The sequence below is a fragment of the Athene noctua genome, chromosome 5 (assembly GCF_965140245.1).
Source record: "Athene noctua chromosome 5, bAthNoc1.hap1.1, whole genome shotgun sequence".
Lineage (NCBI taxonomy): Eukaryota > Metazoa > Chordata > Aves > Strigiformes > Strigidae > Athene > Athene noctua.
Window position 1 is genome coordinate 35,245,071 of NC_134041.1, and position 24,228 is coordinate 35,269,298.

The 24,228-nt window shown below is 39.3% G+C and overlaps 1 long non-coding RNA gene across 1 annotated transcript; it reads left to right on the top strand.

Moving 5' to 3' along the window:
* The first annotated feature begins 3,935 nt into the window (after positions 1 to 3,935).
* On the top strand, positions 3,936 to 23,181 carry LOC141961418 (uncharacterized). The gene is made up of 3 exons (XR_012633767.1): positions 3,936 to 4,020; positions 20,162 to 20,267; positions 22,988 to 23,181. It is a non-coding gene; the product is annotated as an uncharacterized LOC141961418 (long non-coding RNA).
* The last annotated feature ends 1,047 nt before the right edge of the window (positions 23,182 to 24,228 follow it).

The window sequence follows — 24,228 nt, forward strand, 5'->3', positions numbered from 1 at the left end:
CTTTAAATGGAAGACTTGTGTTTAAACTTCTGCGGCTGTGGCTCTTACATAGTAGGGTGCTTTATGACCAAGAAGATTCTATCTCTCACCTACACTGTGGGGCAGGCGAGCTTAAGGAGGGTGGCTCTGTGGAAACAGTGAAAAGTAATGAATGCTAGCAGAGGTGGGGAAGGGATGGGGACCCTGGCTTCAGTGTCCATGCTCATGCATCTCCTGGTGAGGCAGTGAGGAAATGATCCAAGTGCAGTGAGGTACTTGAATCGAGAGTCCTCCTCCCCTTGAGTTTGTGTCTCACTGTGGCAGTGCAGTCAAGGGGAGCTGGGAAATGCTGCCACCAACACCCCATGAGGTAGTGGGAACTGTTGTGCCTGGAGCTGTTTGATCTGTCTCTTGCAGCACATTTCTTATGGAGTTCTTCCTCTCTACTCAGACCCAGAATTAGCTGGTGGGTTTATCCCATTATAAGTTTCATAATGTTTGCTGGGATAAAGCTAATGCAAAAAAATTAGTGTGAACTGCCTTCTTTTTATCATCTGCACAGTTTCAGTCCATTGTTAGCTTTCAGCTCAGTCAAAGTGCTTATGCAACAGCGAGAGACAGTTTATTGTTGCACCAAAATCGGCAATGTTGACCCAGTTAAAAAAAAAAAACCAAACATATATAGATGGAGAAGATGCTACATAGATGCAAGGTGAGGCTTACTGCCCCATGCATATAGTGAGCAAGACATGCAAAGTACCAAGAGCTTTTGGAAATCTTTCTCAGAAGAGGTTGCTGGAATGGCCATCTGGTAGCTTACATTAACCAAGGTCTTGTGTAATTTGTGACTAATATTAGTGATAAAGTAATGACCAGCATTCAGTCAACTGGCAGTCCTGCTTTTACCCACGCAGCAGTAACCCGTGATAAAACCGAAAGCTCACCAGAGGTCTGAGTCCTTGTTAATGCCAGCCTTCATTAAGCTCCATCCGCCTGCAACCAGAAAGTCTGGCACAAGGAAGAAAGACTACTCCTTTGTGTGGTGGAGGAGTATCGGGTCAGAGAACCTTTAAACAAATTGGATGTAATCAAGTCCATGGGACATGGGGTGTGCCCATGAATGCTGAGGGAGCTGGCCCATGTCATTGTGAGGCCACTGCCGCTTACTTCAGCACTGGAGAGGCACATCTGGAGTGCTGTGTCCTGTCATGGGTTCCCCAGCACAGGAGAGATGTGAGCTTACTGGAGCGAGTCCAGTGAAGGGCCACAAAGATGATTAAGGGATTAGAGCATCTGTTGTATGAAGAGAAGCCAAAAGAGCTGGCTGTGCTCAGCTTGGAGAGTAGAAGGCTCAAGGGGGATCTTATCAATGTTTATGAATATCTGATGGGTAGGGGTAAAGAGGAGAGACAGACTCTGGGTAGTGGTGCCTGGTGACAGGACAAGAGGTAATGGATGCAGGTTGAAACACAGGAAATTCCTATGAACATAAGAAAATGTTTTTTTACTGTGAACACTGTCAAAGGAGAAATTATGGAGCCTCCATCCTTGGGGATACTCAAACTCAACTGGTCAGTCCTGGGCACCCTGCTTGAGCAGGGGGTTTGGGCCTGGACCATCTCCAGAGGTGCCTCCAACCTCAGCTATTCCACGATTAATTAAACTGTTAACAGTGTAACAGTTGTTGAAGGATCAGTGGCAAATTTTTGAAAGATGGGGGTCACTGTTTCCTTAGAAATAAAATTGTAGAGAAGAGCAACAGAAATAAGTTTTCCCCTGTAAACTCAACTTCTTATTAAAGGCTGGTTCATCCTTAGAAATAGTATTGTAAATGTGTTGGGCACCTGCCAAAATCCTTCACTGAGATTATTGCCGTGGAAGACAAAGCTACGCATTACTGTAGGTTTTTCTATGTCTCACAATTTAAATTGTGGACAGCTGACACAGTAGCTATGTATCTTGTGTAGCTGTCAAGTGGAGAAGGCAGGAACGTTGCCCAGGAGGAAATGCCCTCATGCTGGGACTCCTAAACTAGATTTGATGGGATATTATCCTGGTAACAACAGCACCAGAAGTAAGGGGCACAGCTCTCAAGCATTGAATGCACCCCGATTTTTAAAAATTCTCAATTTTTTGTGAATTGCTGACATGACATTTCCTTTTAAAATTAGACATTCTGGTTCAGTGACATCTTTTCCCCAACTTCTAGCATTTATGTAGAAGTTTATATACATTTGTACTTTGTTTGCCTGGTTTTGTTTCCTGCTTGATTGTGTTTCTATTTGTTAAAACTGCCCATAGCTAGCTGTCAGAGATTTCAGGTGCTTCGTTTCTTTTACTTCCTTATGCAAGACTGAAATGTCTTTTATGAGGTGGTTGTTAATTTTTAATGGAAGATCTCATTAAACCGGGAAGCTTGCTAAACTCTGTTCCAAAGGGCAAAACAAGAAATTTCATACCCTATGAAAACATGTAATATCGCTGTTTTCAGACAATATCATGCAAGCAGAATTCAATTTAGCAATGAAGTAGCTGATGGAGATTTTCTAGGGCCCAACAGGAGGAGGACAGATGTATAGGAAAAAGGGCAAGCAGGGGATTTCTAAATATAAACTTGTCAACTTCCAGTTCTTTGAAGACAGAAGGTCACATTAGATTTGTGTTTGAGTATGGTATTGAATATCATTGCTTCTAAATGCTTAACCTTCTACTTTTACCTGTTTCATCCATTTTTAGAGCTTCAGACTGTGGTCATTACCTTCTCTGTGACAGCATCACTTTAGTGCAAGGCCTGGATATGACTTAACTCCATCACTCAGTCTTAACTTTATCACTCTCTAACTTTTCCCTACTGCGAGTCATAGGAATGTTAAAAACATTAAAAATTCCCAGTATGCCTCGTGGAGGTAGCCTTTTAATATAGCAAGGCCAAAAAGCTTTGTGAGGACTAAAAATGCCATTCTGAAACATTTTATCATCTTCTGCAAAGTATTAAGTTTTATTAAATTTGTAGATTTTCTCTTTTTTTCTTTTCTTTTTTTTTTTTTTTTTTTTTTCTTCTTTCTTCCTTACTTTTGATGAGACATCACTTCTACAGTTTTAGGTTAAAACATGCCCTTAATGTCTTTAATTTAAAATTACATTTTCTCTGCTAGCAAGCTGTAGTCCATGTGCCAGAATTTAAGAAAAGTATATAGTAAACTGATTACTAGTGTTATTTCATGATAGTTTTATATCTAATGATGAAGAATTTGTACTTGCAAGAATATTTACAAAATTACAGTTGTTCAGCATTGGCTTAAAAAGCCCTTTGTTGCAAAAAGATAGATTAAATCTTGGCATGGAAACTGATCCTAAACCAATTAGGAAAACTACATCTGTTTGCATCCTTGTCATTAACTTAAGGAAGATTAAAATAAAGAGCAGGAAGAGGAGCAATGTATTTCCCGTGTCCTGTTTGTTATGGAGCTGCAATGTCTTGCCCTGTTGCAGTTCTGAGGCATAGCAAACCTTAAAATTTTGCTCTGTTTATTTAATTTTTCACTGAAGAGGTCAGAACAGCCTCCTGCAACTGGACCATAGTACTGAAGGTGCTGGGGGATAGTCCAGATCTGCCTGTGCTCACTCTGTCAGGGTGAGACTTGTCTCATCTTCCCACTGCCCAGCCACACAGTGCTGTTTCATATTTTTGCATTTTGTGTCATAGTTTGTGTCTTGTTTTTTCTCCCAGTGTGGCCTGAGTCTCTGTCACACAGAGAGCTATGGTTCTGCATGCAGGCAGTGCCCTGTATTTGAAGAGGGATGAGGAGAAGCCATATTGCCAGCAGGCCATCCTCCAGCACTGCGACAGTTGCTCCTTCATCCTGGTTGCCCATCCTTACATACTCCATGCAACCCCAGGGCCGGGGCTGGATGACCGTCACAGCCTTGGCCAGGAGGATCTCAGATGTTGGCATGGAGTCAAGCCTGTGTTTCCTCATTGTCCTGGGGGCTCAGGACCACCTGCAGTGCATGAGGTTCAAGCATTGGGGGTGTGCTTTTGTGAGTATTAGTAGTGCTTTGCATGTTGAATTAAATCTCTTTACAGACCAAATCTGTTCCACGGAAAGATGACACAAAACTGATGAAAGTTGTTTTGGTGAGAGATGTAACTGCTTCTGAAATCCATCATTGCATCCAGAGGAAGGATCCTTACCCATGTCCTACTTCAGCCTCATGACTTTGTCTTACAGAGAGGTGGACAAAACTTTCTGCATTTTTTTGCATGTGTCTGGCCTTTTTTTGGTACTCTTATTTTGCACCATTACATATTGCCCATAGAGGTCGGTGTTTGCCTTTGAAAAAGAGAGCTGTATGTCTGAAGCACTGTAATATCTGTCACATAACATGCAGCTGGCTTTCATATCTGCTTGTACCAGTTTCCCTTGGTTAATAAGGTTACACTGATCTCTTTTGAGATTCTAAAGATGTAACTGAGAAGGAAAATGTACTATGTATTTTGGTGCATCATTAGGTTTTGCTATCTTTAACATATTTTAAAAGATCAAACCTGGTATTTAAAAAAAAAATCCAGCAACTTGACATTTCATAAAATATTTGCATATCTAAAAGAGGAATAGAGGATAATTCAGAGTGAGAACCGTATCCATAGTTATGATGTTACATATATTTTATGCAGTCATTTCCTGGCTGAAAATGTTTCATGTTTTCAGTGATGTGTTTGTAGAACGAAACCCTCCCTCTTTATCCTGAGAGCTATGTACCATTATTTGTCAGATAGTAACAACTGTGGCTATATGAGAGTAATTACATTAATTAATTGCCTGAGATGATGGAAGATACTTTGGGAAATAAAGTCTCTAGAGTGGCTTTGAGTGAGTGCTGAATGAGGAAACTATAAAAGCAGTCACTCAAAAACCAATCACTTCAGGTTGTATTTTGTAAGGACTGTCTTCTCAGCTGTTCATTACATAAGCTGTTGCTAATGTTACCTAAACATGTTTACAAAGTATTACTTTGAATTATTTTCTGTATGCTTTCACATGGAAAGTGAGTTAAGAATCACATGGATTGCACCATGCATAGTTATCCTCTCAGTTGTATTTGTAAACTACTCTTAGGTTGTGTACATTGCAGTTTACTTAATCATCTAAATGCTTTTTAAGCAGAACTGTTAACTGAATTTACTGATTAGATACAAATCTTAGATTAACCTATCAAGACATTGAAATTTTGTTTACTAAAATAAGCATTCCTTAGCTTCATCAGGTGTGACAGTTGGAAGTGATTTTGAGCAATATGCCTGGCTGCAAAATAGTTTAAATTCTTGTGTTTCATGCCTGTTGATAAAAGAAAAACTACCATTAATAGGCTTGTGTGTTCCTGTAATTAAGCTGACCTAACCCCTCTTTGAAGAATGACTGTTTTTCTACAAAAATCAACCTCCTAATCCTTGGTCATAGACTTTTTTTTTTTAAAGGAAAGTAACTTTTTTTTCTTTGATTCGATAGTATTCCATTCATTGTGAAGTTTGTATAAACAATAAATTATTAATGAAATGTTTGTGGAAAGCATGGTGCAACTAGTGCTTTTGGAAATGTAGTAGTGGAAATGTTCAGCTGAAAGTACTTACACATCTGTTTTGATATTCTTTTTCCCTCCTTAAAAAGATTTTTCCCTCCTTAAGTGTCTTGGCAGCAGGATGAGTGGCTCTGATAGTGTTGAAATACTCTGTTTGCACCCAGGTGCATGTGTCCTAACTTTATTTTTTAAAATTAAGTTCATAGCACAATATGATGCATGACTTTCTCAGTTTATGTGTAGGCAAACCAAGATTGCTTCTTTTCAGATGTTCTTCTTTCAGACCTGTGGCCAGAAGGGAGCACTCTTACCTAAGGCATAGTAAGGTTCCCCTCACCCCTTAGTTTCTGCTGGCTTGGTGTATGCAGGCAGCAAATTCTTTCACCAAAACAATGGGTAAAGGGCGAGGCCGGGAAGTGTTCAACAATGCACTTGCAGTTTCTCTACTAATTTGTTGCCACATAATGAGACATTTCTGTCTCTTTTATTACTAGCGGTAGCCTTTACTTGCTAAAATTGAATGGCAGTTCAGAGCAAGATGAAGCAATTCTCCTATTGTTTTCTCATAGGTATTTGTTATATATGTTTTCCCAGAACAGTAATACATGTCCCTCATATTGCCACTCCTCAATATGATCATAGAGTGGTTTAGATTGGAAGGGACATTAACGATCATCTAATTCCACCCTTCCTGCCATGGGAAGGGACATCTTTCACTAGAGCAGTTTGCTCAAAGCCCTGTCAAACCTGATCTTGAACCCTTCCAGGGAGGGAGCAGCCACCACATCTCTGGGTGGTCTCCAGTGCCTCACCACCCTCACAGTTAAGAATTTCTTCCTAATAGCTAATCTAAATCTACCCTCTTATACCTTAAAACCATTACACCTTTTCCTGTCACTACAGACCCTAGAAAAAAAGCTCTCTCCATCTTTGTTCTAAGGCCCCTTTAATTATTGAAGGGCTGCAATAAGGTCTCCCTAGAGCCTTCTCTTCTATAGGCTGAACAACCCCAACTCTTTCAACTTTTCTTTATGAGGGGGGTGTTCCAGCCCTCTGACCATTTTCGTGGCCTCCTCTGGACCCGCTGTAACAAGTCTGTGTCCTTCTGATGTTGGTGCCCCCACAGCTGAACACAGCACTGCAGAGAGGGTCTCACAAGAGTGGAGTAGAGGGAAAGAATCACCTCCCTCAATCTGCTAGCCACACTTTTCTTGGTGCAGCCCAGGACACAATTGGGCTGCAAGTGCACATTTCCAGCTCATGTCCAATTTGCCACCCCGCCTGTATCCCCAAGTCCTTCTCCACAGGGCTGCTCTCAATCTACTCCTCGCCCAGCCTGTGTTTGTGCTTGGGCTTGCCCCAGCCCAGGTGCAGGACCTTGCACCTGGCCTTGTTGAACTTTATGAGGCTTGCATGGACCCATTCCTCCAGCCCATCGAGGTCCTTCTGGATGGCACATCCCTTCCCTCTAGTGAATCAACTGCACCTCTCAGCTTGGTGTCATCCACAGACTTCCTGAGGGTGCACTCAGTCCCATTATGTTGTTGATGAAGATATCAAATAGTACCGGTCCTGGTATGGACCCTTAAGGGACGCCACTTGTTACTGATTTCCATTTGGACACTGAGCATTGACTGTAACTCTTCGGATGTGGTCATCCAGCCAATTCTCTATCCTTCAAATAGTCCATCCATCAAACCCATATCTCTCCAATTTAGAGAGAAGGATGTTGTGTGGGCTTGTGTAAAAGGCCTTGCAGAAGTCAAGATAGATCACATCAGTTCCTCCTTCTTTATCCAGAAATGCAGTCACTTCACCGTAAAAGACCATCAGATTAGTCAGGTGCAATCTTCCCTTGATGGAGCTATTGTCTCTAATTACCTTCCTGCCTTCCATGTGCCTTGACATAGCTTCCGAGAGGATTGGTTCTATGATCTTACCAGGCACAGAAGTGAGACTGAGGGGTTGGTAGTTCCCAGAGTCCTCCTTATTACTCTTTTTAAAAACGGGTGGGATGTTTCTCTTTTTCCAGTCACTGGGGACTTCGCCTGCCTGCCATGACTTTCGCAATATGATGGAGAGTGACCCAGTGACTATCTCAGTCCTCCCTCAGGACCCTGGGGTGCATCTCATCAAGTCCCATGGACTTGTCTATGTTCAGGTTCCTCAGATGGTCTTGAACTTGATCAATATGGTATCATCTAGGATGTTACCAACTTGAGAGTCCCACCGCGCTTGCCATGGGCTAGGTGTAAAGGATGCTTTACAGAAAACAGTTATGAATATATATAACATGACTGAAGTATTTTGATGGAGAAAAGGGTCAGATTCAAAGCTGAATTGAGTAAACTGACCCATTAGTCACCCCAAAAAAACTTCCAGCAGTCAAGTGCAGACAGCTTGCATATGTTTGTTTTCCTTCCTAGGGCTTAACCAGAGCTCCGCATGTGGTTCCATGAAGGGTTTAAAAGCAGAAAGTTTTCCCCTAACAGAGTCCAGGCAGTGCAGGTAATCTCATGTAGCTATTGTTTTACCATGTAGACAATTGTTAAGAGGACAGCTGCAGGCAGTAAGTGGATATCTGATTACAGGATATCACAGTTCCTGGCCCAAAGGGTTTTCAACTGAGGCAGCTGTTTCCTAGCCAGGCTACCTGGCTCCCCTTGATTTGGATGATGTCTCCAAGAATCAGAGTATGTGTGGCTCATATGGTAGAGAGCCACACTGGCTGTACAGTAAGTCACCCACTGAGAAATTTTGCTGAGACCTCAGAAAAGGTCTTTTGGGCCTCTCTTCTATTTGCCTGTTTTGAAGAAACCCCAAACAAACCCTTTCTAACAGCAAGAGAAACAAGGTGCTTGCTGGTCTCCTTAAGCTCCTTCTCAGATTTCTCTCCAATGGCCAGCTGCTCTTCCAAAGTTTATTTAAAGCTCAATGTTATGGGCAGCAGTGAAACTCTAATGGCCTGTGATAATGTGGTGGCGTTTTGCAGTTTATCCACAGCATCTTTTTGGCAGATCTTTGGAGAATATACCATGGGAATGTCAGACTGCTTGTGCTGGCTGTCTGCATGCGGGGGCTGGGTGGGAGCTCTGTGTACAAGGGATACAGTTACATGGAGAGAGTCAATTATTATAAAACCAAGGGGAAGGAAAAAACCAAAATCAGAAGTGACTGGTGCAGACACACAAAGGAGGTGGGCAGTTATTGATAGGTCCTGATATAATACTGGACGTTACAAAGTGGTGCAGATCCAAGCCTGCCCAATGAATTTGGAGCAAAATGGAGAAATCAACTGACAATGAGCATATAATCACAGAAAGGTATTTGGAAGGAACCGTTCATTGGTCATCAGGTCTACTCCCCTGCGTCATGGAAGAGTTTAGTTATGCTAAGCTGCTGCTCCTCGATGGAGACCAAGTAGTCATTATGTCCAGCAAATATGTTTCTTGGCAGCTTGCTGCCCTGCCCACGTCTCAAACAAAAGCACTGCATCGTAGTGTTGTTAAACTCTAGAAAATGACAGTAAAAAATCGTATAATTTGGGCTCCATGGTTACTGCTTCTCAGTAATTTCCACCTAAGTATTTTCAGTGGATAACTAAACTTGTCGTTGTGTTTCCTGAACAGGGGACCTGGAAAATGTCCTCTGGGAGTTGAAATTCTGTGCTTTTTCTGTCTTAGCTTTTTAGTAAAGAATCTCTGGCTCAGATACATATACATATATATATATATATACAAAAGACAACATAAAACATATATATGCCACCTGCATATGTTCATGTTCCACACACATTTAGACATGGCAGAGTGTGAGATCTTGAGTTGTTTCCTCTTCCTTGGAGGAACTGAAAAATTACAGAAAAAGTTTAATTAATTGAAAATTGTTTTTCCAATCAGTATTTGCCCTTCTGGTGCAGTGATTTATCTGAAGAGACTAGAACTTTTATCCTAGATAAAATTCTGCAAAGAATGTTTGAGATTTTAGGTCCTTTTTGCACACTTTGCTTTGGGTATTTGAGATTCAAATTTCTTTTTTTGTGCATGTGATTGAGTAAGCACATCTGATTCTTCTTGGACTTGGTGAACATAACTTCCCCATCAGGAAGACACAGCACAGGCCACATTTGGCTGGCTGATCCCAGCAAAATTCTGGCAACTAGTAGTAAGGCATCACCTGTGCCCAGCACCATGATGCTGGTACAAGTCTTTTCCTGTGAAAAGAAGCAGGAAAAAGACACACAAAGCTTTCTGAGTATGCTCCATGAGGCTCTGCTGTGAAGGGCATAAAGAATAACAATGTTCAAACTATTCATGTTTCTTAGTTCAAAGAAACATACCCCTCTTCTGGATTTTTAAATCTGTATGGCAAACAGCAGGCATTTTTCTGTGTGTTTAGATTCTCTGCTTCTGGGCTATGAAAGATAAAACCTGGCCCTGAATCATACTTTCCAAATGATGTTTTTCTATATCTTGCAAGACAATGCTGATCAATTCATCTATTACATTCAACAGAAGCACGTGATTTAAGTGCTTTTTCCTCTCACTTAGAAGCCTTAGAGCATAAATATCTTAAAAGTGAAAGCTAAGTGCATTGGTTTATCAATAAATTTTTCATTGTCTCAACAGAGTAGAACTTAAAACTGAAACACCTTGAGAAAGGTAATAAAATTTTTTTCTTTTTTAATACACTGTTCTCATGAATAGACAGGGATTTCCTCAAAAGGCTTTAAACTTCATTGTATCACCTAAGCTTTCTTAGCAATAACATTCACATTTCATGATGCTTCTGGGCTAGTGATGGCTGATTGATTTACAGCATTTCTTGGACATTAGAATAAAAAAAGAGACGTTCATCTGCAAAATCTATTATCAGCTCTTGGCCTCTAAGTCTCATTTTTCTATTTAGAGGATTTTAAAAATAAGTTGTGGAATGCTGTTCTTATCAACTGGAGAGTAGAGAATAAAGCTGCATCTACACAGACAATAACATCTCTGGATTTTCTCGGAATGGGTGAATTTGAAACTGCTCAGGTTAACTTGGGCACAAGATTATGCTCAAGGCCTATATATTGTATGGTCAAAGGAAGGAGTTTGCATCTCTCTGTACCTGTCAGCCATACTGTGAGTGGCGTTCACAGATCACTCCTGCTGTCATTGCAGTTACCCTAGGCAGTCTGTGGGAACAAGCGTAGTCTGTCTGAGCTTGAACAGACCAAAATGGATAGTGTAGGAGAGGGCATTTTGCACACAAGGCATGAGATTTATGCTAGTGCTTTATTACATATACCTTTTAAAAATATTTGTGTGGCTACAGGCTCATTATAATTTCCTGAAGTTGTACGTGTCTCGTGCTGGTGAAGAGGTAGGACTTGGGATGATGGAACCATTAAGGTAAATAGATGAGAAGCATTATGTGCTGTTTATGAGACATATTTGAAATGATGTGTTCAGTAGTCACTGGGTCTAATTTAGTCTGGGTTGCCACTTACACGAACTCACAGTCTGATCCAATGTTGCTTGTTGCCAAGTACGTTCCTGGATCCTTGGCTGGTGACAGCCATCCTGCTAAAAAGTGTTTTGTGACACCAGCAAATCAGGCTTCAGTCTTAGGCTGTGCAAATGCTTTCCTACATGAACTGTGAGAAAACAATATAAAATACACTATACAAAATATTTTTTTAAATGTAATGAAAGATTTAGTAAACATGAGGAAAAATATTTTTGTGTGTGTAAAAGATGAGGAAGAGAGGATTTTCACAGATATGTTATTGAACATAAGCAGTGTTGTAAAATAAGAATTGATAGGCCTGACATTGACTTGCACTTGTTCATTTTATGCTAAACTGAATTTAAGTCTTCCATCTTGAAGCTGCAAGTGGATTAGTGCTGTGCTGTGGTATTATGGGATGTCTACAGCGCTCTCAACTGCAGACAATCGCATGAGAGGCTCAACTACTATGAGGACTGCGCAAGTCATTTATTGTAGTCTTGGTAATGTGTTGATGATAATCTTCTGCTTACATCAATAGGCTCTTATCTTGTTTTGCTCAAGTAACCTTTCCCTCCTTGCAAAAGGATTAATTTTTTTTTTTTTTTTTAGATTCTTAGCTATCATCTCTGTCTTAAGCTAGATGCTTAAGCCCTTCTGTAGGTGTTGAGGTCAACCATACCAGCTTCTCTTGCAAGGCTGAGATTTAAACATAGTTGTGGCTCAAGACATGACAGTACAGAGACAGTCTGGAGTAAGATGATGTGCTAACTTTGCTTTCTAAGGGTAAAGGACAGATCATGAAGTTCTATGCTATAAACTTAAGCTTCAGGCATGTTTCCTTCATTTATATTCCATTTTCCCTTCCTGTAGCACATCAGCATCCAAATTCCCTTTCTTGTACCATCCAAGGGAGCTCTTGGCATCTGTTTTGGTATAATGACAGAGCCAGAGATGGAGGAAAGACATGGCTGATAGTCTTTGCTTTAGCATCTAGGCATCTGTAGCCTTTTTTGAGGACTTGGTTTGATGTTACTATGATGGTAACTCCTGAGTTCTTTGTCTGGTCTCACTATCTGCCTGCGTTCAGTACCCTATCAGCCTTCTACTGCTACTCTAGGCAGCAGGAACCAGTCACCTCCACTTTGTGCTATCTTTGTTGCAGCAGACAAAATAATTTTCATGTTCTAGTTGTTGCATTGTGGCTCTGCTCTTTTCTGAGTGAAAGCTTCCTATGGACTTCCTTGGGGTGAATTGTTTCTCATCAGTGTGACTGCCTTCTGTGCAGCTTTTCTCCCCTTCGCAAGGGTCTCAAACATTTGTTTCACTATGCCCTTCTTATGGATATGCAACATTTTCTTTCTTTCATAATAGCAAAAACTATAGCAAAAATTTGTATTAGGAGAAGACAATTTTGGGAATTTAGTCATGAAATCTTAGATCACAAGAGGTTATTTCAATTAGAAAGAGAAACTGGCACAATGATCAGAGGTGCTGGATGTTATGTAAATATATTGCTTTTAATCTGAGAGAAAAGAAGGTGAGGTATAACTAAGTTTTGCTTTGGGAACTCAAAGTGTGTGGTTTGTGGTAGAGAGCACAATAATTCATCCAGAGTTAACATGATTTTTGATCAGTCCAAGCAATCTCAGCATAGTCTTTGGCTTTGCTTAGGTACTGCTAAAGTAATGGGCTAATTGATTTCATTTGACTCACTGGTATGTCAGATTCACAAACTTAAAAAGATCTGAACAGCCTGTAAATAGTTCCCTGGACTTTTCTGATTTCTTTGGACATTTATATGACTTCATTTGACTTTCAAAAGAGTTCCTTTGTTGAACCTGCCGATCACTGCCTTGAGGAGGAGGATTCTGCCTAGTCTGGCATGGTAGTAGTGGCACTGAGCCCAATAGCACTACAATCTGGCAGATTCTAGATTTTAAGGGAAAGAAATTGCTTTTTCTTTGTCTTGGGGCTTTCACTTTCTCTGTATTTGAACTAATACATTTCTTGAATAATACTTGTGTTAGCTGCCATTCTTGCCTGATCTATGTGCTGTTAACATGTCTCTGCTGAAGGCTCCTTCCTTTTTCCATAAACCTCTAAGGGTTTGGTTTGGATCTTTTCTACACCAGCACTGTAGCCTAATCAAAATTATGTCTTACAATGTTGCAGTTCAAAAAACTTTTATGTAAAATAATACCAAACCAGCTACTTCATTTTCAGTGGCTGTGGAGGACACTTACAGCAGTTAACTCTTCTATGTGAGAATTAATATTTGTGAACGTCTCTCACAAAGTTTTATTTCCTGAGCAGTGGGAATGGTGGGAGTGGTGTGTTCCTCTGCTCAGAAATCCGTTCCTGAGCCATTGCAGCTGGCTGGCTGTGTTCAGCTGCAGAATATATCAAGACATTTTATTTAGATGAACAGTTACATGCTGGATCCAAGGGGAGAGAATGATTTGAAGTAAATTTATGAACATATCATAGGCTCATAGAATAGTTGATCATGTAAAAGGAAGATCATCTAGTTCCAACCCCCCTGCCACAGGCAGGGACACCTTGGTTACTTAACTTCTTTAAAAATCTGAGGTTATGCATATCAAGAATGTTTTATAGATTTTTATAAACAGACATGTCAATATCTGACAGTGGCCCTTCTAACATGAAATGCATCTTGGAATCAGTCTTGCTACTATTTCTTCCATTATCATTTGCATTGCCATGCATCCAGGGAAATGTTGAGAAATATTGTTGTGGTTATTATAATTTTATCAATCATGTTTTCTTGGCTAATCACCCTGAGTATGTTCATTATCCAGCAAGAGGGAAAGGGTCTGGAGGGCTTTACTTTTCCTATGTACTTATATCCTTTTTGCTTATATTTCTGTGAATCTGATCTTGCCAGGTTGGATGAGATCAAATAAAAATAGACAAGACAGAAGGACATGCATGGTCCTTTAGCTTAGAGTAGGATCCCCAAGTGTGATGGCATCATCTGTTTTGGCAACCTTTCATCTGACAGTGGCTTGCTCAGGAAAGGCTGGGCCCCCGACCATCTCAAGATTTAAATATTAAGAGGAGCTTCCTTTTTTAATTTCTGTGCTGTGTATGATCTATGTAGCTGCTGTGTGTTGTTTATAAATCAAGAACCTGAAGCCTATGACATAAGCAATAGGAATTTGCTTGTAAATTGTAAAATGTCTGGTTAGGACATACTGAAGAATATCTGTGTGTAATATTGGTTCTGAGTTCCCATCGAAATCCACTGATCTCTCCACTTAATTCCCTTAGCCTCCTTTGAGAAATCCCAGCCTACGTAATCGAATGGATGAGTTAAAAGTTCATCATCATCAGCTGCTAGATGAGAGGAACATGCTTAATGCTTCACATGATTGATCTCATAATAAATAGTGATTCCTGAGGTACAGCTGAACTCCAGAGCATCCTAAGTAAAGTGAATATATTCAGAGAGGTCTCACCAGGATATGCACGTGCATTTTTGTGTGTGAAGAAGTCGAATGTGGGAAACATTGTACAGCTGTGCTGGGGTGCTCTCAATGGAGAAGTCCAGGAAGATGGGGGTTTACTGTCACACCATTCCTTTATTGCACTTCTAGCAGGAACAAGAGGAAAGCATCAAGTCAGATTTCAGCTACATTCACACTTACAATCAAAGGACTTCCAAAGAGCGCATCAGCTAAACAAGAGCTCTCAGCATCACTTTGGATTGGGTGTGCTGAGAGCCTGCAAATGATTTACTGAAGGAACTACATGGAGAGAGAAAACTCTCAGCTTTTGTTTTACATGAAACCATAATCATTTTTATCTCAAGACAAATATCAATGAAATTACGCTGCACAGATATAGTCCTTACAAGTAATGGGACTTCTAAGTAGCAAGTGAAAGCTAGCTAATGAGTAAATACTGTGCAGATGATGCAAGTACCTCAAACAATGATGAAAGGGAAATGAAGGCTTAAGGTGAAATGAATGTATCTTGCTCTTTCCAGATGTAATAAAGAATCACAGTTTTACAAACAATTGAAAAATAGAGAAAATGCTTTAAAAAGACATCATCTTCCCCCTCCATTCGCTCCATCTTGGCAGCCCTGCAGATTTCCTGCAAGGGAACACCTGCTGCTTGCAATGATCTTCAGCAGCCCCTGGGGTCACTGGTAACTGGCTGAAATTATAGCAGGATGCTGTGAGTTATATTACATGACTGAACAGGAACATCTGGCCTGGGCTTAGGGGACCATAAAGATGGCTTAAAGCTTCTTCTACGTCTTCACCCCTCTCCAAGTTAAATAAGTCCCACAGCTGTTACTGAAGATTGCAGTCGTTATCTTTTCCTGTATTCTTTCTGTCTTTAGAGTTTGTTGTGCAGTTTCATAAAATGAAATAGTTGAAGCAGGGGCTTGTTTGAAGGAGGCTTTCTCTCATTTTTACTGACCTTCCCCTAACCTCTTACTTGTGGGGTTTGAGAATCTTTTCCAAACTAATAGATAAAACTCTATCTAGTAATGGAAAAAACTCATTACCATGTTCCAGTGGTTTAGGTCTGAACTCCTTCCAGCCTTGAATTTTGGCTTCTCTCTACTGCAGCAAGAAAACAAGTAGATGAAGGAAGTAGAACTGGCTGTCTTCTCCAGTTTCAAGGCTTTTTCTGTATACACTTGCATATTTCAACAGGTTGTTCCAATATAAATATTTAAAGAAAAAGGACAGAAACCCCAACCTGGAGTGGATAGCAGTTACCAGAGTTGCTTCAGAGAACGTCTGTGTCAGGACAGCTCTTGACTGCGAAGGAAAAGGGTACAGCCTGTTATCAAAAGATAGAAGATAATTGCTAGGCAAAATCATAAACCAGTCTGGCACTCATGTCTGCCGCCTGATATCCAGACGGTAGGAAAACAGTCGTGGTGTCAGACCGCGGGGGGCCGATGGAGAAAGGGTGGGAGGAAACCCAAGAAACCACAGTCTTTCCTCCCCGCTCCTCAAAATGTCAAACGCCACAACAGTTTTTCCTTGCCTTTCGGTACCAGATGCATACAGCTCTGCAAAAATGTGAGTACCTTAGATCACATCATGGTACAGTCATGCCTGCGTGGCTCGTCTGCCTAGCCATGATGCATCAGGCTGCCGTTAGTAATGCAGAGCATGGGGACGAGGAGGGGAATGGCCATGTCTGCAGCATCTTCCCCCGGGTGGCCCTCCTGCCTGAGCCTGTTGAGGGGTTTAAAATTGCTTGAACTGTTATAAACTCTGTGGGGAAGGGCTACATTCCAGATAAGAAAATTAGAAACAGTTAGTCCTGTAATCCTTGCGCATGAACATTGGAGCAGATATTGCCAATGATCAATAAATGATGTAAGTTTGTACTTACAGCAAAGGAGTATACCAATAAAGAAAGTTTCTCTTTTGCTCGCTTGTGAAGCATTGGCACAGTGGTTTAGGAATACAGTGCAAGGAAAAATAGAGGTTTCTATTTTTGTTTCTCTTCTTACTGACCTGCTATGACTTCAGTCTCTAAAATAAAAGAAACGCTTGAGCTCTGAAGACATTTTTTTCTTTTTCTTTTTCTTTTTTTTTTTTTTTTAAGAAACAGGACTTTAATCTCCTAGGCTACCTATGTGTATGGAAAATTTAGTATCTTCAGAAAATTCAGTGCAACTATCTTAGCTATGAATACAGTTTTGCATGCCAGATGGATTCCTGAAGAAGCATTCTGAACGTATACTTTTTTAAAATAAGGAGATTTAATTGTCTTTTCTCTCCCTTTTTTAGTAGGCTAATTGTGAACTTTTGAAATTGAAACAACACTGGGGATTTTTTCCTTCTGCTGGAAAACCCCTGATCTAATCCATGCTCACTGTGTTAGTTGCTCCAATCTATATGCTGTATGGACTTTACAGATCCTGTTTCCATAGAGTTGGTCAGAAGAGAGATGTGGTTCAGCAAGGTAACTGAAACCTGAAAAAAAAGCTTTTTTTGAGCCAAAAGAATGTCTTCAATGCTTTTTGTTAAAATGAAAACATTAAAAAGTGATTTTGGATTAACTCTGTGCCACATGAAGAGATCTCACTTAATTTTGAAATCACTGATGCCTTTGGATCTTTTAATTTTATCCAGTTTAAAAAAAAAAAAAAAAGATTTTGCTGTGCTTGAAGTGAAAATTTTCAGTCAAAAATGTCCAAATGACTTTGAACTTTCTAACTCCTTTCCCCTACCAAGTGAAAATAATTGACAAATAAAACCAAAATTCCAGGCATTTTTAAATCCTTGCCTCGTTCTAAAGTTATTTTATATTTTGTTTCTTGGGGGAAACGGAGGAGGATGGAATCCATGTTGCTGTGTGTGCAGTCTATGTATGTTTTTTTGGCCCAACCCTATTCTGTATTGACTTTCTTTTAAACCAATCTGATGTTTGAGATCTGACCTCCAAGGAGAGCTCCTGGCTGCTGGGAACCAGGAGGGACGCATGTAGGTGCATGTTGTGTGCCCAGAAGACAGACCTTCTGGATGGGTGATGGCTAAACTGTGAGCACCATATTTTCCTGTGCTGCATGAGCCTGATTGTAGGTCCAATTCAGCCTGTAAAAATGATGGAATTTTGATGAGATCAGTGAAATTATGCAGATTTGCAGAAGATGTGATGGTAGTCTGTAGACTAAGAGACACTGTCTTGTAAGTAAACCACTGATTGATGGAATGACCTTGGATGGTTTGGCAGACAGCTGTTTGGAAGAGCTGGCTGTTGACCGTTGTTGTATTACATCACTTAGCAAAGGTGTGATCTCTGTCTTCATATTGTGATACAAAACCAGCCTCTGTTGCACAAGTAGGCACTTTAAAATATTTGTGTTCAAAATAGTAAAAGCAAAGCACATTCAGAGTGATTCTTGTCTCTGACAAAAGTGATTCTCTAAATTTTTCTTCCCTGATACCCTATCATTGGTATTAATAGGGGAAAGGGTAAAACCTTCTGCTTCAGACATAGGTGCCATTAGTTAGCTGTGCCGTCCCTATGGATAGCATGCCTCTTCACTTGCATCTTGCTGCACCCTGCATTTTTCTGGCCAGCACACAGTTTCTCCATGGTGATGTCAGTGCCTACCTGTACTTTGTTCCAGGCTTGAAATGAAAGGATTTACCATTTTAAGTGCCAAATGGGGCTTGCAAAACCTCTAGACCCAGTTATTCACTATGTTTAATATTTAACATCACCCCGAGGTGTAAAACATGTTGCCTAATGTCTAGGAGAAGATTCCTGCAGTGAAAAGATGACTTCTTCAGATATTCTTTCTTCCTTTGTCCCCTTATTTTCCTACTGGACTCATCATTATGGTGTCAATGCACCTTTTCAGTGATGGAGGTCTGAAACCCGGTGGATGTGTCACACTTATTTGCTGATGCATATGCTAGTTTGGGTTTCTTCTCCTTGCTAGTTGCACTGCTCTTCTTCACAGTGTGTCCTTTAACGTGGTATGAATGCACGTAGCCACTTAATGGTGAAAAAATGAATCACAACCTATTGTAGTATTTTTTTACTCATTTTGGGTTTTTTTCAGGTTACTGATTCATTAAAGCAGAACAAATTTCCATGATAAAATTTAAGGTGTCAAAATATCCACCCTAAGAACTCAATGCTTGATTATCTTGGCTGCTGTAATTTCCTTTTTCAAATGTTTTGACTGGAAACAATGATGGTGGGCCAAAACCTGATGACTCATTTTCAGAGAACGGGGACTTATTTGAATTCTTGGAATTAGTAGGGTGATACGTAAAGTATCTCTCCAAATTTTCAAAATGATCTAGTGTGAGCAAGCCAGGTGGTGACCATTAACAGGTTTTAAAGAGGATAGTGTTGAACGCATTAGTTTCGGAGGAACAGGATATTCAGAGATAGAAGAGGATGTAACAGTCATGTGGACTTTACTGTAGTAGTGATTACTGAAATAGATTGAGGTAATGAAATCATTAGAGTTTATGTATGGACCACTAGTCCAACTTGTTTGTCTTACTGTGAGACAGCAAGATAAATTGTTCCCTGTTCATCAACATTGTAGTAAATGCTTTACTGTTGCTCATTTTTCTTTATGAATTACCTGGCAAGTGATGTTATTAAAAAAAAAAAAAATCTAAATATGTGATAGCAGAAGGATAACTGATGGAGAGGCAGGGAAAAATCTCTTACAAAATGTTTTATGCAGCTAATTTTAATCCATGTGTGCTTTAACATTTTCATGATCAGATTTCTGATGGCCCAGAGAGATGTTTTGCAGTTCCAAGTCCTAGGATTGCTAGTCCCGCAGGGACGTAACTGGGCAACCTCTGATGCTTGCTAGTTGTGTTTCCTGTGCCCCAGTCACTTACTGGCTTTTGCAATGTAAGCCTTAATGGCTAATAGAGGTCCTTAGGACTTCCAGATCTAGCTTCTTCCTTAGCTTTAAGAAATAGTGAGGTGAACTACACCTTAATAAGACTTAAGTTATTAATAAAATTTAAGTTATTTTTTTCTTTTGACTTTGAACCTTTTTTATTTGGGTGAGGGGGTGTTTGTTCGTAGACAAGACAGGCTGAACAAGGTCCACCAATCATCACAACTGCTGTCAGGAGGATTACAGATATAATACAGGTGCTTCTGTTCTTCTTTACTGACACAGTGTTCCTAACCCCAAACCTGACCTCAATCACAGCTTTCAGTAACACCTTCAGCAAACAAAATCTTAAGCTCGAGGTTCTAGGTTCCCTTTTGTTACCTACTAGCTGTTCTGTATTAATTTATTTTATGTGTTATGAATGTAGCCTATGTGAAAATATTAACATTAATTGAATAGAATTCCAAACAAATAATTAACTGCCAACACTAACCTTTGATTATCCTTTCTCAAAGAGTAAGGTAATATTTATGAAACCAAACTAAACAGTAATTCTTCATTGCTCCTGATCAGAAAACATTATGCAGTCATAGCTGTAACCCTCTTCTCTCTTCACTTCTGAGGCTGAAAGGTACCCAAATTACATGAACTGCCAATTTGCCTCAGTATTGGTATATGGGTGATGTGCAAATGTCCTGTAGCAGTACTGATGCCTCTTCCTGCATTCAGGGCAAGGGAAACCGATAACATGGTGGCATCTTCAGGGATCTTCTACAGCTATAAAGCTGTGCATCAGCTTTCTGAATCATATTGGCCCCCTGATGCTTTACTCAAGGTAAGTAAATGGGTGGGGCAGCATTTCTGATCTGAGTGGTCCATGCCTGGGAATCCCTGCACTGCACTCCTGATTGAATGGGTTCTACTCACACGAGAAACCTGGATTTAATCGCTCTTCATTTTCCAGATTCTAAGAAATTTGAGACTATGGTTTGAATTTTCTGAAATGTCAGCCAGAAGGCTGATTGTTATTATGAAAATAAGATGAATAGAAAAACAGCCTTCTTGTTGGTTTTAAGTTTGGTCCTCAGTCCAAACTTCACCCAGTTTAACAGTTTTAGTTTTAATCCTAAAATCCTTGAAATCCTAATGCAATTTTGGTAAACTGTGATGAGTGAGTTTTCTAGGTGTTTATACAGATGCCTTGAACAACACTCATAAAAAAGAAAATTCCTGTTCTGACTAGCCTGTTGCAGATGAATAGTAACAAAGAGAAATAATCTATATTATAGGAATTTGAACTAATTGCTTGCATAAATTTATTTTATTTTGAACAATACTTCTCATTTGAATCCTTGTTTAAAGACAGAACATGTCGTGCCAAACCATGCTTTGGTGACCTTTTTTTTTTTTTCCTTTTCCACACTCTCTGATTGAATTGTTCTATAATTGCAGCTATCTGAATCTGAAACTCAAGTTAGAAAAACTAGAAAAAAAGAGGGAATGTGGGAGAAGACATTAATAAAGCAGTGTGATGAATTCTATGTCCATCTCCCCGTGTATGTTAGAAATATTTATACTCTAATCCCTCCCTGAAACATAACAAATCCCATTTTAGTATGCGACCAAATGATTCCAATTATATTTTTCAGTGAGGAAGGGCTGCAAAGTGCATTTATGCTACTCTGAGTGTAAACATGTTTCCCCAAATATTTATTTTAATGTCTCTCTTAATATAGATACTTAACATTGTAGTCACTAATCTTTTTTCAGGTGTTAGACAGACACTGTCTTTAACCAACGTTACTCTGTCTGCTGCCATTTGCGGTAGGTATCTGGGGCACCTGTACCTTGTTGGTTACCTGTGTAGACCCTGCAAGTCTGCCATGTCCTTAAGATCTGGTGACCTGTATATACCAGCTCGCCTGAGCAGAAACCTCTTCCTGTCATAATCCATATATATTTAATCTTGTCTCAGTTTCCTGTATTTCATCAGCTGGTGCTCTGTGACTCCCTTCCTTATGGCTCATGTATATATGTGGTAAAGACCTCCTAGCCCAGAAGCAGTTGCTAATGAGGCCAGCTCAAGCATCTTTAATTTGTCTAGAAAAACCACTGAGAAAACAACATTGAGAACTATTCATATTTGTTTTGATAATTTCCTGATAAAATTTCAGAGGGAGATTATCGATGTGCTCCCTACTGACATGTGGAAATAATTTTTGAAAGAAGTCTAGAGAGAAATGAGGAGATGATTTTCTTCTCAAAAACTCTGACCCAGGGCTGTCCCTGGGAATCACTGAGAGCAGCAGTTTCACTACAGGTGCCTTCATTCCTCCTTTGGTTTCAGTGTGAATTCTTTAATGCCAAATGTCATCACATTTGTCAAGCATAGAGAACTGAGATCAAATTTTGATTCACCTGCTGCTAATCTATTCATGGTTATCTCACAGAACATTTTTAAAAGTAGAATTTTTTTTTAACGTAAGTTTCTGCCATGTATGTATAGCATTCTATGTATGATATCAATAACATCTTGAGCATATAGCAAGTAAAATTTTCAAATTTGCTTCTTTGGTAGCATATTTCTTGTCTGCTTCACTGAGAGTGATGCAAATTTGTTGGAAGTATTTACCTCAAGGCTGGATAGTTATTAGTGGCTTCATTATTAGACTGAGATTGGTAGTCCTTAACAGGAGAAATTAAAAATCAACTTCCTTAACCAAAATAATTCTAAAATTGTCTAAAGGACTATCAGTATGATTTGGTATGGCATTTCCTAACACAGTCTGTTGAAACAAGTCCTTTCTTTCATTGTTTTCCCTGGTAAGAGAAAAGAATGATATTTTCTTTTTTAACTCTCCTAAGTTAAAATCTTTTCACTTGAATCAACCTTCTGGCAAGTTTTCCATGGTGGGGATTCCACTGGGCTGAGTACATATGAATTCACATACTGAGCATGCATTCACGCACTGAGGATGAATTATACTCAACAGTCAGCAGAAACAAACATTGTCTCTTGATTTTTATTTTATCTTTTGCCTTTCGTTGCTGAAGTGTTTTGGATGGACTCACTCTGACCTTATTCATCAGAGGAGGTTAATCCTGACCAAGTGCTTGCTGGAGCACTGTGCTGTGGCTGTGCTGATTCTACTCCATATTTAAGGCAGTTCTTTGTGGGAAATAAGTATGAGAAGACCTCATTTTCTTTGAGTGAGGTAGTGTATTGTGATCAAAACTACAGTATTTTGTCTTTCAGCGTTCAATTTTCCACATGTTCATAGCAAAGCCCATTTTTCTTTGTTCAAAATTATGAAAAAGTAAGTCCTTTGTGAAATTCCTTTCCTGGTATCAGGTAGATTTTTTTTTTTTTTTGTGGAGTAATGAAGATATTGTTCAAATTTCCTCTTCAATTTATGGCAATCCTTTCCCTAACTTAAGTTTTATAAGATTTTTGAAATTATTAATTTCTAGCCATAATTCTTCATAAACCAAAACTTCTTCCCTGTGATTTGTAAAATTCTCAGAGAAGTTTTCTTCTTCATGTCTTTTTCTCAGGAAAGGTGAAATCTCTGCAACAAAACAACTCAAAGCTGCCTTGGAAGGATACTGTAAGAGGGGAAAGTGTGGAAGAATATATTGTACATGTCTGTGAGATTTGAGACTGAGGTTTTGTGCCTCAAACACAGGCATAAGTATAATTGCTGAGTATGTACATTCCTTTTTTTCCTTATCATGTGTGAATTTTGTGTTAAAATGGACTATAAATGTCTTTATTTCTTTAGAATTAAAAAAATTATTTAATGTAGTTTATATTTCTTTATTTTGTTTTGTTTACTTTTGGGGTACCATCTTTCACACAAAGTTATAGTTTTGGAATATCAGCCTTAACTCCATCGCAACTTTTATCTGATGTGAAAAGTTTTCTATTTTATGACTTTATCTTTTGATTTGTGCAGAGTTACATTTCTGTTATACATTTATATCTAGCTTTTACAGTTGGAAATAGATTCTGCTTTGTTAACAATATGCTGATATATTGATTCTAAACTAGTTGGCAATCTCTTAACAAAAAGAAAAATGAAAATAAAGTCTTAATTGGAAAAGGCTGTAACTTGTAGAAGAATTCTAAGAACAATGAAATAATAAACAGAATAAACAATTTTGTAATTGCCACACACAGAAGAAATGGATTAGGAAAAAAAGAAACTCTTCAGAAGTATGAAAAAAATTGAAGTCTAAGACAAAATATTTGTGTGGGCACCTTAATTTCCACTCATAAACCAATTCTCATTAGCTTATAAATTTTAAAATGGTTGGAAGAGCTAAATGGAAACAGAAGAATTAAAAGATACAGTGATAAAGCTTCAACAGTGGTATCCTTGTGCTAACTCAAAGTATAAATATTATGATATTAATAAATAGCTTGACAGCATGAATTCCAAGGATTTTAATTACAAATCTATTTTCTATTGGCTCCTTGCTAATAAACAGAAGGGGGTTAGAGCTGAGGAATTTTGTGTGCTGAATAAAAATCTGAAGCTGTTTATACTTCAAAGGCAATATTTGCCCCAAAGGTTGCTCATTTTGCTATTTTTAGTTGCTTACAGTTCATTTCAGGAGATAGACGTTGCATTACAAAGGCAGTATGAATAGAAATATCCTTTCATTTCTTAATTAATGTGTGGTTTGAGCTAGCATCAATTATAACAATTTTATGAGGTTTTCTCATGAAATAGAAGTAATTGTAATAGAGGAAGATTAAATCTTGGGCAGGTCATTTTGCAAAGGAGAAAGTA